This window comes from Heterocephalus glaber, unplaced genomic scaffold (assembly GCF_053883595.1).
Source record: "Heterocephalus glaber isolate CG9 unplaced genomic scaffold, H.glaber_assembly_v1.0 deba00001606, whole genome shotgun sequence".
Lineage (NCBI taxonomy): Eukaryota > Metazoa > Chordata > Mammalia > Rodentia > Bathyergidae > Heterocephalus > Heterocephalus glaber.
The window spans coordinates 8,403,280-8,424,339 of NW_028258377.1; the positions used below are offsets into that span (position 1 = coordinate 8,403,280).

The 21,060-nt window shown below is 39.2% G+C and overlaps 1 protein-coding gene across 4 annotated transcripts in view; it reads left to right on the forward strand.

The window, feature by feature from the left end:
• Window positions 1-21,060, forward strand: part of Mcc (MCC regulator of Wnt signaling pathway) — a 425,319-nt gene that overhangs the window by 38,836 nt on the left and 365,423 nt on the right. Inside the window, exon 1 of one of the 4 annotated variants that reach the window (XM_087194484.1) lies at window positions 12,941-13,077. The exons of the other annotated variants lie outside the window; for them this stretch is intronic. The gene's annotated coding sequence lies outside the window, so the exon portion shown is untranslated. Of the gene's footprint in view, window positions 1-12,940; window positions 13,078-21,060 lie in introns of those variants that run through there. 4 annotated transcript variants of the gene reach the window in all.

Sequence of the window (21,060 nt, forward strand, 5' to 3'; positions counted from 1 at the left end):
TTAATGTTATTTCTTTTCCCCAACCCATATTTGATTTTAATTGTGAACTTCTATCTAATACCAGCAAAGAGTCTAATGAAAGAATTCCATTCTTAGGGAATTGAGGGAGGGCTACACAGGGAAAGATCATATAGTATTGTTTTCAATACTATTGTATACTTATTTTCCTTCTTCCTCATATTCTCCTTTTCCAGCTCCTCTCCATCCTTGCACAAATAATGGACAGATTCAAGCCCATTGTATTCCTGAAGGTCAGCAAAGCCAAAGCTTTTTTCTGTCTGTCTCTGCCTCTCTCTCTCTCCTTTCTCTCTCTCCTCTCTCTCTCCTTTCTCTCTGTCCTCTCTCTCTCTCCTCTCTCTCACTCTCTCTCTGTCTCTGTCTCTGTCTCTGTCTCTGTCTCTCTCAAGCAGGGTGTTGCTATGTTGCTCAAGCCTCAACTCCCAAAGTACCTGGCTGTTTTCCAGTGATTTCCTAGAAATGGGACAATGGACCATCTGTCTTAAAGTACTCTCGCTCAGTGGACAACTATGTTAATCATTTTCTCATTGCTGGGACAAAATACCCAACAGCCACAATAAAGGAAAAGAGGTTTACTTGTGTCACAATTTCTAGTGGGTTCAGTCTAAAGTTGGCTGCTCCAAGGTAGAAGCAGAATGGTGGAAGGGCCTGTTGGAGGACAGCTCCCCATCCCATGGCAGCCAGCAAGCAGAGAGTGAAGGAAGGAGCTGGGGATGAGAATATAATCTTCTAAGTCATGCCCCTGTGACCTGCCCCTTCTGACCAGGCCCCCTTATGCCAAACACGTGACTTTTGGGGGACATTTTATATCTAAACCATAACAGCCACCCTGTGATAGTTCAGACACTTCTTGACTTTAGGCTTGAGCATAGATGTCCCACTTGTTGAACAGTCTCAGAGGTAGCATCATCTATCTCAGAGAGTCAGAGGAGACATGGAAAGGCAGAATGTGGGGAGGATGTATTTATTTGAATTCTAGCCAATTTAAATAGTATTTAAGATTTACAAAAATGTAAAAAAAAATCCTTGGGCAATGAGCAAACTATAAGAGAATGTCAAAATGTGTCCATATGGAACATGTGGTCTTCCTCATCTGTCAAAGGAGGTAGTTAGACTAGATGGTTTCTAAGACCTCTTCCAATTCTAAATTCAGCTGTAGCAAAATCATAGTGGAACCACAATGTACCTAGATAGCTGCAAAACCTCAAGGAGAAAGGATCAGTTAGCAGTGAGGAAAGGAGGGGCAGGGGCCTGACCCAGTTACTAGATATTATGTTCACAAGCCTCCCTAGATTTGGTGCCTGAACTCAACTACTGAGACTTAAAGAAGGTTGCCTTAGCCTTTCTGGAAACTGGGGATAGAAACCTAAGTCCAACATTATACTCCAAGCTACAGTGACTTATAGTGTCTGGGCTGTATCTAAGCTACTCGTTTGTGGTCATTAGAAAAATTGTTTGTAAGAGAACGGACATGCCATAGTAAGAGTATAGCTCTGTCTTTTTTTTTTTTTTTTTTTTTGATACCCAGGATTGAATTCAGAACCTTGCACTTTCAAGGCAGGCAGTGGCATCACTGAGCTAAATCCCCAACTAGCTGTGTCCTTTACTGGTTCTGTCCTTGGATAAGTCACTTAACTGTACTAAACTTTTGTTTCTTCATCTATAGAAAAACTTCTTCTATAGAGCTATGGGGATAAATTACATAAATAGTGTAAAGGAGACTTTAAAATTATCATTAGTGGGGCCGGGGATTTAGCTCAGTGGTTTTACCCCCTGCTGCGAAAGCTCAAGGACCCGAGTTCAATCCCCGGTACCAAAAAAAAAAAATTAGTAGTAGTATTTTTTTGGTACCGGGGATTGAACTCGGGTCCTTGCGCTATTATTAGTATTGTTATTAACATTATCAGGTAGGTCATTGACCTAGAATACAATTCTAGGCCTTCAGTATGGAGAATTGTAATACTAAATGAACAATTTACCTAAAAGAGTTGTAATTGTTACTGAACAGTAGAAGCATTTTCCTTTAGCATAAGTAGCAGATCCAGGAATCAGTAGCAACAATAAGGAAAGAAGGAGACAAATGGTTTGTTTGTTCCTTCCTTCCTTTTATTCCTTCCTATTTCTCTTGTTCCTTCCGTCTCTCCCTCCCCCTCTCCCCTTACTTCTCTCTGTCTCTTTTCTCTTTTTCTTCCTCTCTCACTCTACCTCTCTCCTCCCATTTGTTCTTTTCTTATTTTTCCTTCCTTTCTTTAAACAAATTCCTGTTGACTGCCTGCAAACCATTGTGCGTTGAGAATCTAGAGACAAATAAAATGTGATATTTGTCATGGAAACACTTAGTTGAGGAGTTAGAGAATTAAATGAACTACTCTATAGACCACTTAGTGTCTGTAACAAACATGAGATGAAGGTGTTGTGAGTCCAACTGAGGATGAAAGAAAGTAGAAGGAAGTTGGGGAAGGTTGAAATGAAGACAGGTAGAAAAGAGGGGACAAGGTAATGTAGGCAAGGTTAGCAGCACATACAAAGGCTCTGAGATGAGAGATGTGGGGAGAAGGTATAGCAAAGGCGTAGTATCTGACTGAGACAGGAGAGTGTATCTGGGGCTAGATATCCAAGGTTCTCAGATTCTGAGAGAACCTGGCCCTTTTCCAAAGGGCAGAGGGGATCTATTAGGAATTTTAGAAAGGAATGAAAAATCCAGAGTTGTCTTTAATAAAGAACACTGAAGCTGCAGTGAGGAGAAATGCCAAATTGGCATAGACCAGTAAGGGGGCTGTCTTAGGAATGGAGGGAGACAAAATTAGATAGCAGCAACGATGGTCCAGATGTAAGAAATCACCGCAAAGAGCAACAGCTAACACTTAGTTAGCAGCTATGGCACTGGCCTTTTGCTAAGCACTATCCATCATTTTTTATTGGCGTCTATCAACAGTCCTGTGAAGTGGACGTGATTCTTGTCCCTTTTTGCTAAATGTGGATACTGAGCTTCAAAGAGATTGAATCTATTGAATAACAGTAGCCACAACATAGGATTTTTGTCTCCTTATCTGTCATCAGTGGCATGGATCTGAAGCAGAAACTGTGTGACTGCCCATTGGATTCTCCACTCTAATTCTGTCAGTTGTAAAGTAGGTCAGGATTCTGAAAGACCTGAGGGTGCCTACCATGTTATGTTCAACACTGTCTCCCCCATGGCATTTTTCACCTAATAAAGGCCATATTCATTCATATCTCTGTGTTTTCAAATGCTATTTCTCTTTCCTATCAAACCTATGTCTACTTTTATAGCACTGACCCTTGTTTCAAGTTCCCATATGTCTCATCACCTCCATGAGACCCTCCCCCAGCTGGGTGAACCACTTGAAATGCACTCACAATTAAATTAAATGTATTCACAATTACTCCAGTCCTAAGTGTACATGATGGGTCTGCTATTACTACCAGCTTTCTCTTCCACCACAGGCTTTGACCTACCTGACTGGTCAGACACCTGAGCCAAATTAAACACTGGAAGCCTTTCCATCTGATTCCTTGGAGTTTTCAGTTGCTTTTTTTTGTTTCCTTAGCTCAGACATTCACCTTGCATTGTAAAAAGCCCACTTAGAGCAATCCTTGACCCCTAAAGATTATGTTGCCAGTGTACTTTGGTTTTAGGAACTGTCATCTTTGAAGACAGTCTCCTCAGTCTACTGTGGGTCACTTCCAGCCAGAGAAGCCTGCCTTAGGAATCTTTAACCTAGAGTATTATAGTTTAAATATGAAGCATCTCCCAAAGACTCATATATTAAAAGCATGATCCTCAATTCAGCAGTATTCAGAGGCAGTACCTAGAGAGATGATTGGACCATGAGGGCACTAACTCATCAGTGGATTAGTCCATTGATGAGTTCACAGCTCAGTGGCCTTATTTGGAGGGAGGCCTAATTAGGTGAGGTGGGTCCCTGGGGCATGACTTTGAAGGGTGTATCTTGTCCCAGGTCCCTTCCTTGCTCTCTGGCTCTCCCTCCTTCTGCTTCCTGGCTGCTTTAAGGTGAGCAGCTTTCCTCTGCTATATCCTTCTACCATCACATTTTGGCCTTGAAGCCAGCTGACCAAGAATGAAACATGTGAAACTGTGAGCCAAAATAAACCTTTTCTCCTTTAAGCTATGTACATCAGGCATTTTTCTCAGTAACAAAAAGTTGACTAAGACAGTGGGCAATCCAGCTGATTTCTTTCTTCCTATTTTGTAAGACTTACAAAGTTTCCACAAAACCAGCACTTTATCTACTTAAGCTTAATATTTTAGTATTATAATATTCTTGTATATCCTAGTGATTTCTTCAACTAAATATAAAAATTTTAAAAGGTGGGACCTCAGCTTCTCCAGTGTTTTAGTGCTGAGGAAAGTGTTGAATACATACTTGAAAATTGTTTTCAAGGTCCTTTCTAGAATATTGTAAGGTAGTTCTATTATACCAAATACCATTTTGTATATAACTTGGGTCCAATGTAAAAGAGCTCTGCTTTAGACCATTGTGACATAAAAGAGGTAATATGCTAGAATTGCCACATTTAATCCTCATAACTGAATGAAGTACATCTTCATTGTACAGGTGATTTTTCAGAGAGGAAATATCTTTCTAAAAGTTACACTACAAATAAGAGATGGTCACGGGAGTTTAAAACCAGATTTATCTGTTTCATAGCTGGTGTTCTTAACCTATCTTGACCTCTTTGCCTCACTAAGGACAGACAGAGCCCCTGAGAATACATCTCTTGAGTTACTGAATCACAGAGTTTGAGGTATGGAAAGACTTTACTAATTTCATGGCACAGACTTTCCCCCTGGAAACTAAGGAAACTAAGGGGTAGGAGGTGTAAGTCACTTGCTTCATGTCACAAAATGAGTTGTCAGAATCCAGGACCAGGGATCAGGCCTCTTCACCCATCTTCCACCAAACTCACTGCATAGAATGTATTTACCCACTCATTCTATACCAAAAAGGAACCAAATTAGTAATGAAACATCTTGGTCAGACACTAGAGTAGGTCTATTACCTGTCATATAGATTTAAGAGCTTTTTTTTTTTTTGATTTAAGAGCTTTTTGAATTTAAGGCATATGAAAAATCAAAGAACATATGGTGTGTTGGAGGAGACTGGACAATTGATTTTAGAAGCATGACTTGGGGATTCTGAGCAAAACCAGCTATCATCTGAGCGCAGCACTATTTCTGCTGTATCTCTGAGTTTCGTGTATATTTATGTATGAGGTATGATGGAAAGCTATGGTGAATGTTTAAAGTTTAAAAAATTTATTACAGTAAAGGACACTTTGCCATTGATCTCCCCTCTAAATACTCCCCCTTGCTTCGAACTCATTTACCCTGTTTTTGCCCTTTCTGAAGCAGTTCTGTAAGTCCTCTTTTGTAAATGTCTTTAGTTGTGCTGGTGTTGCTGTCTTGATGTCCTAAACCAATTCAAAGTATTTGCTTTTCATGGTCATTTTGACTTTGAGGAAGGGAAGAGCCAGAAGTCTTATGGTGCCAGTGAAAAAGATAGATGAGGATACACCTTAATGCTTTCAGGAGGCTGCCTTTCTAGTGGATTTTACTCAGTTGCTCCATTCACTGTATTTTTGATCACACCTTGTAAAGACACTAATGAAAGAAGATTTCTAGACCTGCTTTAGAATGTGGGCACTAACAGTGGGATAAATGTATTCAAGGTGAGTGGGAGAACTTTATGGGGATTAATGGCAATATGTATTTTAGTGTTTGAAATCTATTTTTATTTAAACATCCACTGTATATTTTGACCAACCCTTGTGTGTGGGGGGGTGGGGGTGGGGGTATTTTGTGATATCTGTTGCTGGGTTTCTTCTGTATGAAATGCAAATATGCAGTTACCCCACCAATTTAGGATTTTAGATGTGATGGTCTGACATAATCTCAAGGTAAGTATTTTTCATTCTGAGTGAATACCTCATACCTTATTGTCTTCATTTTTTGTTGTTGTTGTTTGAGAAACAGCTGTTAAAAGTTTTTTCCCACATTATGGGTTGTTGAGACCTATTTTGTTTTTTTTTTGGTGCCAGGGATTGAACTCTGAACCGCATGCTTGTGAGGCAGGCGCTGGAACCACTGAGCTAAAGCCCCAGCTCTTCATTCTTGAACTACATAGAACACAAAAGTGATAAGGAAGAAATAAAGGAAGTCGATTTTTTGTCTCTCTCCCACTCTGTGTGCCACAGCCATTCATTTCAGCTATTAGTGCATGTCTGTCTGTGAAGCTCTGTGCTGAGAGCAGCTGGGAGACACACAGATGAGCAAGCTCAGTTTTCTAAACGCTGTCTTCCCTGACTCTCTCTTGCCTTCGCCTCTGCTTGTCTCTCCTTATTTCTTCCCTATGATAATTTAGTAAAGAAAGCAGCAGTGAGACCAAGATAAAAATTTTTAGCTATTTTATTCCTAACAGTAAACACTGGGTGTTTGTTATCACAGTAATAGAGATAAACTTTTAAAGAATCTTTAGAAAATATTTTAAAGAATTAAGCTGACAAGTGTTGGAAATCTGTCTCATATGTGTTTCTTTCCATATTATGTTAGATTCTCAAGAGTAGCCATGAACTGGAGAATATAAGAGGAACAACCAGAAGAAATGGAAGCTGACATAACCACCAGTTTCAGTTTCCCCCTCCCCCTCCCTCTACATTCCTTCCCTCTCTCTCTCCCTCCCTCTCTCTCTCTCTCTCTCTCTCTCTCTTTCTCTCTTCCTCTCTCTCTCTCTCCCTCTCTTCCTCCCTCCCTCTCCCTTTCCCTCTCTCCCTCTCCCTCCTCATTGGTAATACTTGATACAGAGCACTCAGAAACTTTAACTTCCATTTTTTACTCTTCTGTAGTCTTAATATTTCTCCTTGTAATTGATGTTATAGCTAATTACTCCTCAGGACCCACAGAAGAAATCTTCATAGACTAAAGGAAAAAGTTTTATTTTTGTTTTCTTTCCATTTACTTTTTTATTTGTATACTAATATTAAATTAATACACAAATTAACAGTGGAAGCAATGCAACATAATGGTTAGGAGGATGAACTTTTACTTTCTAGACTTTTGACTCTGTTACTAGATGATCTTGGGCAAAGTGGTTAACCTGTATAGGTCTCAGTTTCTTCACCTATAAAACAAGCATAACACCATAACCTTGTTAGTTATGGTATTCGTTAATATATTTCACTCTCATAAGTCTGTGGGGTAGCTGTCACTGTTGTTCCAAAAATATATAGATTAGGAGATTGAGGAAAAGTCAGTTTAGGTAAATTTCCTCTGGTCACTGGATATATACCTATCAAAGCTGAGCTTAGAGCTCAAGTACTCCAGGCCAGAGCTCACATTGTTACCTATTGAGCTCTTCTCCAAAAGTTAACTCCTTTAAGACCTCATAGCCTGTTGCAGGGGCAGGAGGAAATTAAGAGTCAGTGTCCAGATGTCCCTGTACAGCACCTCTGCCTCTACTTTCCTAGAGAAAAGCCTTTCACTCACAGTTATAGCTTGCATAATAACCCCCATTCATACATGGAATTCCTAACCTCCAGTGCCTCACGATATGACCTTATTAGGAAATAGATTCATTGCAGATGCAATTAGTTGAGATGAGATCATACTGGTGTAGGGAAGACCCCTAATCCATATAACTGGTGTCCAGGGAAGAGACTTGGAACAGATCCTTCTCTTGCACCTTCCAGTGCCTTATCTTGGAGTCCTAGCTTGCAGAACTGTAAGCCAATTGAGCGGGAAAGAAGGGATGTGAACTCAACAGTCCAAGCAGATTTATTGCTAAACCTGAGAGGGCTGTCTCTGTGAGCAGAAGAGAGAAGGTGTCTCTTACAGGCTGAGGCTTTTTTATAGTGTTTTTTGTTGTTGTTATTGTTTTGTTTTGTTTTGTTTTGCATGCTTTTGAAGAAGTGGGTCAGAGAAGTGGCAGGCTTGTGGCTTGCTGATGTGTCCTTTGTAACCTCCTGATATAGACACAAGCCATAACAGTGACCTGCTGCATGTCCTCTGTGATCTAAGTAAAATGAAACCTGCATTTCTTTAAGGTGGTGGGTGGGCTCATTTGAACTGGTGGTGTCCCTGTCTGGGCTGTGTCACCAATAAATTTCTATTCTTTGTGCACCTCAGTTTGTGGTCCACAGCTTTGTTACAGCAGTCTTAGCAAACCACTCATCTGGCTAGGCTCTTACCACTGATCAGTTAGTCTTCTTTTTGTCTTCTCAACTCTGTAGTAGTTTTCTTGACAGCCTCCCCCAACTCTTTTATCACCAAGCTCCTCTCCTTGTTTCTTCCCACAGCAGATGTGGGTACCTGTCGGGAGGCCTCAATTTCACTCCTTCCTTTCTGTTGCCACTGGCTGCTTTCTTGCTCTTCTTACCATACATATCAGCATTCTACAAGATCCTATCCTTTCACTGTGTGTTCTTCTCAGGATTCAGAGTCTTTTCTGTAATTGTGCAGTGCCTCCCACATGCACACTGATTCTCTTAGACTGTTTCAGATCTCCATTCTGAGCAACTGCAGGAGACTGTTTACATCTTTACTGTCGACTCTCTCTAGCCCCCAGCCTATCCCTCATAGGCTTCCAGAATTATCTTAACATTGAATTCTGCTCATTGTCCTATCCCAGCAGAGGAAGAACCTTGTTGTACAGAGAAGAAGGCCCATTTTAAATTTGGCAGCTTTACACAGGGCCATCCCTTAAGTGAACTTCATGGTGTGAAACTAGATTTTACCATTCTGTCAGGGGTGACCTGGCAGAGTGGAGCTAATTTATGTTAACACATTTCATGAAAGACTGATATTCCTTCTATACTACCATTTTCTTCCAATTTAGTATTGGAAAAACAACTGCTGAGTGTCATGGAACACATACGTTAACAGAGCCTCACATATTTTCTCTCTCTCAAATGGGAAATGGACACAAGCAGCCAAGTTCTAATCAAAAGATTGCTTGGATCCAGAAAAAGAGGAATTTGGGATCATCCTAATGGCTCACTCCATCTGTAAACCCAGGAGCTCTGTTGGCAGTTGCTAAAATCAGGGTCCGTTATGACCCTTCAGGCCTGACTATACCACACTGTCGCCTTGTTTGAATTTTAGTGTTGTGCTATCCACAGGATTATTTTAGGATTATGTAATGGACATATTACCTGTGTAGGTTGCTAATTCACTCACTGTGTTTGTTTCTCTGTTCATTCATTTGCTTGTACATTTGCTAATTCAGCTCTTAGCCACTTTAACTCCAAATCTCATGGGCCTCCCACTATAGGGAAATCCCTCAGAATTCCTATGCATAGGCTTTAATTTAGGTCACCAACCAGCAGCCTCTGCAATCCTGAACAGAACAGCAGCACTTGGTTCAGGGAGCCTCAAAATAAGTACAGACACCACTCTTGAGTCAAGAACATTGACACTGATGAGAAAAGAAGTATTTGACAAAAAGAAGAGATGCAGAGGTAAAGTGAAGACAAGTGGTGTATTTGTGAGGATAGTATGGTGCTTTACTTTAATAATATTACTGATCTCCTCACCTCTTATGTTAGCTAAGGCTGCCATAACAAAAAGTACCATAGATTGGGTGGTTTAGACAACAGAAATTTATTTCTTTCACAGTTCTAAAAGCTGAAGTCCAAAATTAAAGTATTGGCTGATTTGGTTTCTGGTGAAAGCTCTGTTTCTGGCTTGTGGACAGCCACTTCTCCCTGTGTCTTCCTGCTGCAGAGACAAAACGATGGGGGAATGAGGAGAGGGAGAGGGAAAGGGAAAGAGGAAGAGGGAGGAAAGAATGGAGAAAAGAAGGGAGAGGGGAGAGAGAGGGGAAAGGGAGAAGGGGAGAGAGAGAGAGAGAGAGAGAGAGAGAGAGAGAGAACGAATATGAATCTTGCCTTTTCATAAGGCTGTAGTCCTATTGGATTAGGGTCTCACCTCTATGACTTCATTAAACCTTAATTATCTCCTAAAAAAGACAGTGTCTTCATATGTAAATATATAGTCATATGGGTGATTAGGCTTCAACATATGAATGGGGGGGGTCACAATTCAGTCCATAACATCCTCATCATATATATACAAATATATATTTATTTTCAGTGAAAGAAAGCTGAAGATAATAGAATGCTTAGATATAGTATTAGAAATAAAATAAGTTCTGCTGCAACATAATTACCTTATAGGCGTAGGTTTTTAGCTAGTTTTTAGATGAATTGGGAAGCAATTCAGCCTGATTTCTTTTTGTTATTTTAAGATAAATGAACCTGGAGAACTTTAAAGACAGTTTTTCTATCAGAAGGCCCAAAGTTATTTAACATCTTTTGGGCTATGAAGATTTGAGCCCTTCTAAAAAGTTCAGCTGTGGTTGGAATTAAACTACTTTGTTTCAGAAAGTCAAACTATGTACATTACATGGGGTTACCTTTAAATTTTTCCTTAAGGTTGATTTCTTCAGATGAGAATGTCATACATCAAGTTCCCCAGGAAACATACTCAGAGATTTGGATATAGAAGGTTTGTTTGGGAGCATCTAGGATCAATACCCATGTAGAAGTGAAGGAAGTAAGCTTGGTAGGATATGGAGCTGAATTGTGACATATTTACAAGAGCTGTGTCAGCTGGTTTTCTGGGCAACACTGGAAGGAAGATGGCCCTTGAGCACAACCAAGAGTTGAGGGGAGAGGACTAGGCCTTTGTACCAACACTCCTTGAATCTGGTGCTACATGATAGCCTCCACTAGAGGTGATAAGGGCGAGGGTCAAGGAGATAGTAATTATATATTAAAATCTGTTGAAATTCCTCTACTTGGGATTCTTTTTTCCCCCTTATGGTTAAAATATTGTTGTGCTAGGGTCCTAAGATTTTATATCAGGAGCCCCCTGAGTATGCTGGGTTGTGACCAGTGAAGATTAGTATTAGTTGGAGAAATAAAATGCACTATATTTTTAGTCAGGTCATTACAGGCATAATGGAGGAAGGAACTAGAATCAATTGTGCACATAATTAAAAATTACTGATATATTACGTGGCAAGTTTCAGACAAGCCTGGACATTTATTTCGGAGGAGCTGATTTCCACAGAGTATTTGTGGTTTCTATAACCTTCCTGGAATTTTTTTTTCAGAGAATGTTTATGTATATTTTGTAGAATTAGCAGAGGGGTTAGGAAGATGGAATATGGTCCACAGTTATATGTGTTCCTCAATACTTAGCTGTTAATTAGTTTAATGAACTCATTTAATAACAATATTCCTGCTGAGAGTTTTATTGCATACTAATTTCTTAAATTTAATAATGGAAAACATATTTGTAGGTTGTTAATAGGAGTTGCAGAGAATAAAATACTGGAAGGTTAAGTGAAATGGATTTATTAAATAAAAAAGCCCAGGGCTGGGGATTTAGCTCAGTGGTTTCACTGCCTGTTGCACAAGCACAAGGACCCCAGCTCAAACCCCAGTACCAAAAAAAAAAGCCCAAACTACCTTTCAAAGAGACTTCATAATGATCTTTGCCTTGTTTTAATGAATAAAGTAGACCATATCAAATGACATTCGTGGATGTTAGTTTAAATCCAGTATCCAAAGCTAGCAAATTTAGATCAGATGGAACACAAACACAGCAAAATATTCTGGTTGGCAAACAGAGTTTTGTTTCCTGTACAGATGCATTAAGTTGAATAACTTGATTTTCTTACAAGATGTCAACAATATGTTTCTTCCATGTGGAGAAATCAGTGGGAACTTTCCAGTCAATTACAGAACAGTAGAAGCTTATATGAGCAGTGTTCCAAAGCATTTGTGAATTGTTTTTATTTACTTTAATTGTATAGTAGTGAAATGACACAAACTTCATATCATACCTTTTTCAAAGTAAACAATTCATTTTATTTTATTTTATTTATTTATTTTTGGTACCGGGATCAAACTCGGGTCCTTGAGCTTTCGAGGCAAGTGGCAGAACCACTGAGCTAAATCTGTGGCCCAACAATTCATTTTAATTAGATAAGAATCTTTAAATTGGCTCTAAATGTTCTTTACATTATATTCTCAAAATTATTTTTAGTGAACTTTCTAGGATGATAAATGTGTTTTGTAGTTCATTATCTTGACAAATTATTTGGACATAGGGAAGGTGTATCTCTCAATTCTCCCATTTTTACAGTAGGGATAGAAAAAAATGCCAATTAGGATGTGATTAAATACAGTATACCTCCTTTGAGTTCTCCAGAATCCTCAAAGGCAATTTTATTTGAGAATGAGTATTTGTAGATTTTGTTCCTAGAGAAGTAATTATTCCAAACCAGTATCCCCAGGGAGAGTATAGAACTCATTTTACATTCCAACACTGGGAAGGCTTCATCTGTTAAGAATCAAGGCATTTTATTAGAAGCAAAGGATTATGGGGTTTGTGACTCAATGATGCCTTCAGTGAATCCCCTCGCCCCCATTTTTTGGCTCTCTCATCATTAGAACGTCAGTCTTGCCCTCCCATTTGTTGCTTCAGGATCACAAGGTTGATCTATTTGCCGGTGATACTGCATTTCCAAGTATCCTGGTCCAAGCATGAAAAAGAATGAGGAAGTGGGAAATAGAGGCAGCACCTATATTAAGAAAGAAAAGCTTTCCAAGGAACCTTCAATGTTTGTTTCATTGGTTGCATATTATTGCATTGTGTGAATGCATGTTTTGGTTTAGATCTAGAATGTCCCATAAAGCCTTGTGTTCAGGGATGGGGCTTTTGGAACATGATTGGATCATGGGGCACCATACTCATCCATAGATTGGTTCATTCATGAGTTCATAGCTAAATGTGCTCATGTAAGTGAGGACTGGTTGGAAGAGGTGTGTCTCTGTGGGTGTGCCTTTGGAAGGTATATCTTCTTCTCTGGCTGCTCCTCTCCCTGTGCTTCATGGCTGCCATAGATTGAGCAGCATTCTTCCACTATGCCTTTCCACCATGCTATTTCTGCCTTGGAACCATTTTATCATGGACTGCATCCTCTGAAAACTGAGCTAAAATAAACTTCTCCTGTAAGTAGTGGGTATGGGTATTTTTTCCTAGAAACAAATAACTGACCAATATAATGTATCATAATTTAAATAGTCATGGAGATAGATTTTGGAAGGCTATGTATGATAGTCAGTGTGGGATTAATAGACTTTTTTGCATTTATAATTTTTATTCCATAATTAATTTTATGGAATTTAATTCTTTGTGTATTCAAATTGCAGTCACTTTCTTGCAGCAGGAAAAATTAAAAATATTTTTTTTCAGATTATTTTCTTTTTAGTACGTGTTTGTAGTACATAATGTTTACATTTCTTGTGGGGAGTTGATACATGTTCATAACACATCTTAATTCTTTTTTTCATTTAAAGGAGAAGAGAATAGCTATATTATAGCTCTAAGATCTAGTATCTGGTGCTGACTGTTTGTTAAGCCTTGAGATTTCCAGTGTTGCTTCTCTTGTGGCTCTTGGATATGAAGATCAGGCTTATCCTGATTCATAGATCAGGCATAGGTAAAGAGTGAATCCCAAGCCCTCTGGTCTCAATATCTACTGATATTGGCTGTCAGACAGGCTCTGATCTGATGTCTCAGTTCTTTTACCGAAGTTCCCACAGGGCCTTGTTTCCTGGGCTGACTCCCTGCCTTGGAATTCTCTCAGTTCTCAATCCTTTGAGACCTGTCCTACCTAGTTCTAACTTGCCCCCTCCAGGGAGAAGAGCCCTTACAGCCCCTGCCTGTTGGGTTCTGCCCTCTGCTGATACACTCACTTAATGATTCCTGGTTGTCAGGGCTTCAGAACATGGATATCTACCATGACACCAGATCCCTGGCCTCCATTATCCATCTTCCTCCCATGTCTGTCTGTCTCTGTCTCTCTGTCTCTGACTCTGTCTGTCCCCCCCTGATAAAAGTTGTATGTAGTTTTAAAACTCAAAATTCGTAATGAAAAATAGCACTTTTATGTCCAATTTTTTCTGTTAACATTGATCAAACTTTTAGCTGTTTCTTCTCCTGTTTTTCTCTTTGATTTATAAAAATTTGCTTACTTTACTGTTTCTTCAGTTGTTTCATTTGTAGATATGATGTTATAGTATTGATTTTCTACCAAAGAATTTGCAAATTTAGTGCTCCCCCTTGAGATATGTTCATACTTCTGCTTTATCATTCTCCTAATCATAAATTTCAATAGATCTATTTTCAGACTTCTTGTTAGGTAAGAGAAAAATAGACCCCTTTCTTATTATCCCACATTTATTTAGTCATTGGTTATGTGTAGCCAAACCTAACATGCCATGTTTCTGTCTTTCTTGCAGACCTTTTTTAAATAACAGCTTTATTGAACTACAATTTGCATACTATATCATTTACAAAATTAAAGTATGATTCAGTAGATTTTTAGCATATTAACAGAGTCGTACAACCTGCAAACACTTTTCTTTTGATGGGGCCCCTCCCCTAGTAATTGCCTAAGAAAGCTAAATGTTTTGAGAAATGTCTTCATTCTTCCTTTCATTTGATTGGTACTTTTAGCTGAGTTTGAGATTGGAAATTACTTCATCTTTGAATTTTAAAGTGGTTGATGTAGTATTATTAGTGCCCAATATTGCCATTAAAAATAGCAATGGGAGCTGGAGATGTAGCTCAGAGGTAGAGAGGATCATTGCCTAAAGCATGTGTCAGGTCCTGGTTTTGATTTCCCAGCACTATAAAAAAGTAACAGTAATTCCCAGTCTTTTGTATGAGACCTATTTTTTTTTCCTCTCTCTTCTGGAAGCTTTACCCAGTGTGCTAAAACTTCAGGTTTATGTATATCTACAGGCACATATAGTATTGGTGGGGTCTTGTTTATTTTTCATCCATTTTGCTGGATCCATCATGAACTCTCTGGTATGGAAATCAGTACCCTTCAGTTCTATGAAATTTCTCAAATTAAATTTACAATGGTTTGTCCTTCTGGACTTCTTTGCCATTCTTTCTGGAACTCCTATAATTTGCATTTTAAATAGTATAAAATTATTTATTCATTCGACTTCTTCTTTCATATTTCCAGTTCTTTGACTTTCACTTTTACTGTTGCAGTCTCATTTACTGACAGATTGTCTCAACTTTACTTTTCAGTTCTTACTTAAAATTTTTAGTTTCTGCTACCATATTGTTAATTTCCAAGAGTTTTTCATGGTATTGTTATTCTAAGGGTTCTTTTAAAAAGTTTCTTATTCTTATATGAATATTATAACATTGTATATTAGTCAGCTTTGTCACTGTGCTCAAATACCTGACATACACAATTTAAAAGAGGAGAAAGGGGGTTGGGGATTTAGCTCAGTGGTTCTACCGCCTGTCTTGCAAGCGCAAGGTCCTGAATTTGATCCCTAGTACCAAAAATAAATAAATAAATAAATAAAAATAAAAAATAAAAGAGGAGAATGGGGCAAAGGAGAAGGGGAAGTGGGAGAGTAGCGGAAAGGAAAGAAGGGAATGGAATTAATGTAAGAAAATGAAAAAAAGGAAACAAAGTCTTTGTAAATAGGGAGGGATGGAGGAGTTGAAGGGAGAGCAGGGGAAGGGGGAAAAAATAAGAACCAAGAGAGATTACGTTAAAGGTGCATATCTCCAATGATGAATGTTATTATATTGTACACATAAAATGTACCAATAAAAGGATATACAAAAAAAAAAAAGGAGAGGTTTATTTCAGCTCAAGCTTTTAGAAGATTTAATCCATGGTCATCTGGCTCCAAGGCAAAAAATGGTATGGTGAAAAGGCCTAGCAGAGTTCAATCCCCTGGCAGCTGTGAAACAGAGCAGGAAGAGCCAGGGAGAGGTCTACATCTTCCAAAGGTCCCAGTGTCCCACCTCCTAAGAGCATATTCTGCTATGAATTCATCTGTGGATTAATCCGTGATCCAATAACCTTCCAAAAGCTCTACCTCTGAACATGTTAGACTTTAAGGAGACATTCCAGATCCAAACCATAACATGTTGCTTAATTGTATGTGGATCTTTATGATAGCTTTTTTGGAAGTTGTCTTTCTTGTGTGTGTGTGTGGTTTCAGGACCTTGCACTTGCAAGGCAGGCAGGGTGCCACTGAGCTAAATCCCCAGCCTAGTTTTTTTTGGAAGTTTTCTTATATTTCAGTTTTGTTTGTTTTCCTTTTTTTGTTGTTGTTTCTGGGTTGCTTTTTTTCTGTTTTTTGTCTCTTTTGTTAGGTGCCCTCTAAATACTTAGTATTTGTTGGCTACTTTCTCATATTTCCAAGTGAGATGGAACAGAGCTGATTAGAAAATGTGTGTGTGTGTGTGTGTGTGTGTGTTTGTGTGTGTGTAGCAGAGAGGTTACTTTGAGAGTCTCACTATGAGATGATCTAAGAAGGCTGTTTTCGGACTTGACTGTATTTGTCTGGGGATGGGATATGAAGATTTAATTACTTCTTATATATATGCCTTTATTCCTCCTGTCTTGAACTTCGCCTGTATTTCCTGGTGACCAGTTTCTTTTTCTTTTTCTTTTTTTAAGAGTAGGAAAAATTTATTGAAAGAAAGCTTCTGCCTAAGAGACACAGAAGGGGGACCAGAAAGTGGGTTGCCTGCCCACCCCACTTTTCAAAGGTGTTTTATACAGCAAAGCCATGTGGTGAGGCAGATACAAAGTGGAACAAAACTATAAGACCCAATGGAAATTTATAAGGTGGGCATGAGGAGGGACAAAACCATGACCAACCGAAAAGATTATTATAGTCAGCCAGGTAATATTGATTAAATGGGGATCAAATGGGAAGACAAGTCTCATCCAAGGAATTTCCCATTTAGAATATCAATCACTGCTATCTATCTCTAGGGGAAGTAGTACTTCTTTTCCTTTTTATAATGCTAACCAGTGAATGTGCCTCAGTTGTTCTCCATGTTGGTTCCTTGCTGTGTTAGCTCCTGGAGGGCTGGTGCCTTAAGGGAGGCCCTGTCTACCTGCCAACAAGATATCTAATTAACTTACCTATCTATAATATTCCCCCCTCTGAAGAAGTACCCCTAACTGCTGTGAACGGTTAAAGGGGGAATACAGTTCTGACTACTTCCTGCTGAAGAGGGTCGAAGTTGTGATCAGCAGTTAGAGTTACTCCACAGAGTCTATCTAAAGGCCCTCAATAGGTGCCAGGAATTGTCACCTTGGTAGCCATATAGCTTTGAGTCTGGAGGAGACAAAGCCAAAGAAACAGTTAATACATGGGCCAAATTATAAGGTCAGCAGGATTTCTATGAATGTAGCCAACAAGGGTCTGCACCAGGAGGAGCTAGTAATAGCCTCCCACAAAAAGGATAAGGAGAAGGTCCAGGGGACTTCAGAATCCAACATAGAAGTCTTATCATATAGTTTAGCAGTTATGAGCTGTTTTACAAGGTCAATCTGGTGAATCCAGGTAAAAGAAGTCTAGCACATTTGTCATTGGTTCCATTTGTATGACTGCTTGGAGATTGGCAGCCTCTAGGCAGGAATAAACAAAACTTAAGAAATTAGAGCATAATCTAAGTATGTAAAGCCCACCTTTGCTCTGGCTTTTTGGTGAGCTGAGTCCACTGATCCATCTGAAATTTCAGTTGTTCTAAACTTTTGTTCTGTTTGTCATTAAACATTCAATTCTTACTGTTTGTAGTAATTATGTTCTATTTTTTTTTTTTTTTGTACCAGGGATCAAACTCAGGATCTTGTGCTTGCAAGGCAGGTGGTGACAGCACCACTGAGCTAAATCCCTGGCTCATAATTATGTTCTATAAAGTTGTTATCTTTTTTTTTTTTTTTGGTATGGGGGATCAAACTTGGGACATTGCGCTTGCAAGGCAGGTGCCAGAACCACTGAGCTAAATCCCCAGCCCTGTTCTTTAAAGTTGTGATGAACACTGAATTAATGAATACTCAACTATTTACTACAAGTATAGTATTTTCCTCCTAGGGAAATACAGAGTTAGGTTCCTGTAAGCGTCTGATATGTAACTTTGTGTTAAAAATACTTTGTTCAATACATATTATTGATTCATTAACAATTGAACTCATGGTCACCAGCAGTATAAATCACACTTGAATGAAACTTATCTAAGCACCTATTTTCTCTGTGAGGCACTTAGGAAATGAGATAGTTCTTTAGTGCTATGTGTAGGGGCCTGTTGTGGTCCGGATTTGCAAGAGAATAGATTCAATATAGGACACATAATTTACAGGATTATTTACAATAGTCACTCAGAAAGTCAAATGCAGAGGAGTGCAAGAGATCTGTCCACACACTAGAGACCCAAAGAATGTAGCTGAGGGCCTGGATCCTACAGCAATGTCCTGGAGAAGTCCACCTGAAGGCTTAGAGCCCAAGATAATGTCCTCCATGAGTCCCGCCAGAGACCTAGGGCCCATGGCAGTGTCTCATGCAAATCTGTATCAAGGATCTGCACCCCGAAGGCCCAAAGGCCTGTGGTGGAAGCTAGAAAGTCTGTGCCACTAGGCTGAGGGATCTGCACTTGAGGCAGGAAGCGATGCTCAAGGCAAAGACCAGAGTGCCTCTGAGGAAAACAGCAGCCATTCCCAGCAGCAGCGATGATCTGAGCTTCTCCTCCAAGGTGAACAGTCTAGTTCACATCAGGAAAACCAGCCATGGCAAGCCCCCCCCGCCCCGCCCCGGAAAATCAACAGCATACAATCTTTCCCTCCAGTTCTCTTTTTATGCTGTTGGCTACAATCCTCAAATGGGTCTTCCATGACCAGAACCGTGCTGACTCAGTTCAGCTGGGCATTCCAAGTTGACCATTAGTTAACCTGACACAGGGCCATTTTATATACCCAGGTCAACAACAGGAACTATAAAAATATGAAAACAAGGCAGTTAATGGACTGTGAAGAGGATACTTATTTTTACTGAGTGATGATTAATGAAGATCACCTGTATTTTTGTACTTTTTTCATCCTTCATTGTTTTAGGGTGACTTCAGGAAGGAATAAAAGGAAACAAAGTATTCACCACATTTAGCTTGAAATCTGTGTTAACTGAATATGTATAATAGAAAATTTTCCCTTTTATTTTAACTGGCCTTTTACTCATTAGTAGGCACTGAAATTGACCCAGGTGCTGGACTTTTTAAAACAGTTAAGTTTCAGACTTTTATTTAATCTGTGAAAAGTTGCATTTAAATAAAATCATAATTTGTAGCCTAATAAAGAAAAGAGAGAAGAGGTGAGGGGTCTGCTCTGAAATCTAGAATGTCTTCAAGTCTCCCCTTGCTACTTTCCTTCCCTTGGTCTCGAGGAGCAGTTTGAAAGTAATTCTCCTAAGAAAACCCCCAAAACAACGAGTATTCATGATAAAACCATCTCTATGATTTTCCTATATTAATGTTTATCAGTTTTTAGCTGTCAACAGAACTCTAGAGGACTTGGTAAAAGACCTTGAAAGTTTCTACTTCAGTAAGTGGGTTTGAGCCATTCCTAACCAGTTTCCAGATTGAAAAGATGCTAGGTGTAAGGATCACATTCGAGAATCTCAGTCCTAGGTATATTCTGTGGAATGTGGGTTTCACAATCAATGGGCCACTGAGAAGAATTCCATTGTTAGGTAACAATCTAAAAAGGCTGATTTTTTTTTTTATTCTTTTATTGGTACATTATAGGTATACAGTACGTTTACATTTATCACTGAGTGCTCCTTCCTGTACATGATGTATCTTAGTTCTTATTTTTTTCCCCATTGCCTGTGCGCCCTTCACCCCCTGCACCCTTCCCTATTTACATAAATTTCGTTTCCATTTTTTTTCTTTTCTCATAGTTTTTCCTTTCCCTTCTTCCCTTTCCCCTTCCCCTCCCATCAGCCCTACCGCTTTGGACATTTTCCTATTTCAAATTATCAATTATTCATTTTAATCCTTATTTACACTTTCAGTTTCTCACACTAGAGAAACTATTCGGTATTTATACATATGTTTCCTATTTATTTCACTTAAGAGTATGGCCTCAATATGCATCCATTTAGATATAAATGTTTCTAGTTTCTCGTTCTTTATGGCTGAGTAGTACTCCATTTTATAAAAAACCCACATCTTCTTTATCCAGTTTCCATTGATGGGCACTTGGGCTGTTTCCAAGCTTTAGCTATTACAAACTGTGCTGCTGTAAACATGGGTACACATATATCGCTGTGGTAAGATTCTTTTAATTCTTTGGGGAAGATAACCAGCAGAGGAATAGCTGGGTCAAATGGGACCTCTACCCCTAGTTCTTTGAGGTATCTCCACACTGATTTCCACAGTGGTTGCACCAGTCTGCACTCCCCCCAACAAGGGAAAAGGGTTCCTTTCTCTCCACACCCCTGCCAGCATTTGTTATTCGTTGATTTCTTTCTTTTTTTTTTTTTTTTTTTTGGTACCGGGGATCGAACTCGGGTCCTTGAGCTTGCAAGGCAGGCGGTGGCACCACTGAGCTAAATCCCTGTCCCTAAACGTAAAGGCACTTTTTTTTTTTTTTTTTTTGTACTGGGGATCGAACTCAGGTCCTTGTGCTTGCGCAGCAGGTGGCGAAACCACTGAGCTAAATCCCAGGCTCGTTGATTTCTTGATAGCAGCCATTCTTTCTGGGGTGAGGTGGAATCTTAGTGTTGTTTTCATCTGCATCTCTTGAATGACCAGTGATGTTGAACATTTTTTCATATATTTATTTGCTGCTTTTACTTCTTTGTCTGAGAAATATCTATTCATTTCAGATGCCCATTTTTGAATTGGGCCTTTGAATTTGGAGGGTCTGGTTTTTTTCAATTATTCTAGATAGTAGACCTTTGTCTGAGGTACAGCCGCTAAAATTTTTTTCCCACATTGTAAATTGTTTCTTAGCTGTTAGTGGTTTCTCTTGCTGTGCAGAAGCTTTTTAAGAAGATGAGATCCCAGTTGTTGATTCTTTGTGCTAGCTCCCATGCTACTGAAGTTTTGTTCATAAAGTCTTTTCCTATGCCAATGTCTTCAAGAGTTCTACCTAACTT